Source organism: Triticum urartu, chromosome 7A (assembly GCF_056163025.1).
Source record: "Triticum urartu cultivar PI428250 chromosome 7A, HENAU_Tu73, whole genome shotgun sequence".
Lineage (NCBI taxonomy): Eukaryota > Viridiplantae > Streptophyta > Magnoliopsida > Poales > Poaceae > Triticum > Triticum urartu.
In genome coordinates, this window is record NC_141879.1 from 38,742,405 (window position 1) to 38,744,855 (window position 2,451).

Here is a 2,451-nt window from a genome sequence, read left to right on the forward strand (position 1 = left end):
GAAAGAGACGATCGCCTAAGGCCTTGCAGATCATAATAAGTTGGTTTGTACGGCGAATTAAATCGGTATTCACGCGAGTGTCTTATATACTACCTCGACGGTTGCAATCCATTAGCAGATTGTTTCCAACAAAATTATTTCAGCAAAACAGATTTTCTCTTCAAACGCAAATTTAGTTGGTTAGTATATTTAGTACTCCCTCCATAAATAATATATAATATTTTGAGAAGATAGATGGGTTGGAGATAAATGACTCAAATGCAATTTCCCTAGGGTATACTCCCTCCGGTATTTTTTACTCCGCATATAAGATTTTTCTGAAGTCAAATTTTGTAAAGTTTTGCCAACTTTATGGAAAAAATATCAACACTCACAATAGCAAGTCAATATCATTAGATGCATCATGAATTTAACTTTCATATTGTATAATTTTAGTATTGTAGATGTTCATAGTTTTCATATATCAAATTTAAGAAGTTTGACTTCAAACATCTTATACGCGGAATAAAAAGGACCAAAAAAGTATGATATATGTTTTCATAAAACTATTGGATCCGGATATCTCGGGAACATTCTCAGATCGAACAAAACATTCCCTAGAGCGATCGCCTGGGAACGAGCCCCAAACAACGAATAGGTTGCGCCCTAATACTGCTGGCCCATCAGGTCGAAGCAAAAAAAATGCCACGCAGTTTGTGATGTGCTGCATTATAAAAAGATCCCAAAACCCAAAGTAAGGTGCCATTAGAACTTAAAAACTTGACAAAACCTAAGTTTTAAGGTTTGTTGGTGCAAGTAAACTTAGCAAAATTGTGTTACAACTTAAGTTTGCCATTTGTTTCATATAAAAGAAGCATGGGGAAAAATAATTTGAAAACAAAAAATGTGAAAGACTCTGATGGATTTTTTTTGGCAATGTGATGAAAATGTCAATGGTGTGGAAAATTATTTACCATGCTCTATTCAACAAAATTTCCATGTTTCAAAAACAATTTAAAAAAAGAAAAGAATTTATGCTGGTGTGCGATACATGTTTCGATGGTGGTGTAGACATGAAGGTTAAAACAACAAGTTTGCATGGTTAATGTAATAAATTTGCCCATGGTTAAAGGTTCAACAAGCTCGCAAGCTTAAGACACACACGCACATTAAAACAAAAGCTCTATTATCTCCTCATAAAGAGACTAAATCTCTTGACTGATCACTTCCTCCCAAGTTCCAGTAATGTACGTATCTAGTATATGAGCATTATAAATTCGTAATCTCTCTACTCACTTTGTCTCATGATTGGCGTAACTAAATAGCTGGCTGCTGGTACTAATTGGTGGCTGCTCATGATGTGTTGGCATGTTCTTCACGAGGAGCTCCAGCAGGGCGGAGGGGCAGCCCGTCTTGAGCTGCTCGAAACCGTCAGACGCCATGACGGCCTTCAGGTTATCAGGAGAAGAGAGAAACTGCATACACGCCTCCTTCAGCGCCGGGCAGCCGTGACGCTCGGCCAACGCCAGGGTAGCGGCCACGGAGCTCGTGTCTATGATCTTGCATAGCGCATCCTCGCAAGCGAGCTTCAGCTTGTCCAGCTCATACCTGTCTGCCGCCACGAGGAGACGTTCTGCCATCATCGTTGCTGCATCAAATTCTGGAGGAGGTGAGTCGGTGTAGATGAGCCTGAGCAGTGCCTTGCACACGTCGGCGTCCATGCCGTCCACGCATAGTTGAGCAATGTTGTCGCCGGTTGACGAGGCGAGGGCGAGATCCGCCTTAAATACGGGGGATCGGGCCTCCAGCACCCACCGGTGCGCTGCGATCGTCTGTCCGTCCTCGCCGAGGTGGATCATCACGTCGGCCGCCTGGTTGTTCCAGATGGCCTCCGAGAGCGCGAAGCCGTGCAAGTCGAACGGGGGCGATGCCAACTTGAGCTGCTCCGCCGCGGCAACCTCAGCTGTGTAGTCATCGGTGCGCAGCCCGAGGTCGACGGTGACGTCGCAGAGGACGGACAGGCAGTCGTCCTTCAGATGCTTCTCCCTGTCCAGATCTTCAAGTTTGATGAATTTGTCCCAGCCCCAACCCTGGTTCACAAAGCGGTGTTCTTCTTGGCTTCTACACCAGTACGGCTTACAGGCCTGGTCGAGCACGCTTATCTTGAACTTTGCCGTGGCATCGCCTGTCTTGGCGTGGTTTTCGTGCATGAGAAAGAGGGAGAGATGGCCCTCGGCCTTCTCTGTGTCGCCGTTCGGGTAGCACATGATACGCCAGTCGTGAGTCGTGACCGCCGACGCCGAACGGGCTTGACAGGACGGCGGTGCCATTGGCCGCCTTCTCCCTGACGCGCGTGAACCCATCGACCCTCAAGACATGTGAACCCGTCGCTTGCCTGGCCGCAACGGTGGAGGCGGTGATCTGCCGGCGGCCAGCGCCACGCAGGGCAGACAAGAGCGCGGACGTCGTCAT

The 2,451-nt window shown here is 46.8% G+C and overlaps 1 pseudogene; it reads right to left on the reverse strand.

The window, feature by feature from the left end:
* Window positions 1–1,271: 1,271 nt before the first annotated feature.
* Window positions 1,272–2,451, reverse strand: LOC125518219 (BTB/POZ and MATH domain-containing protein 3-like; annotated as a pseudogene).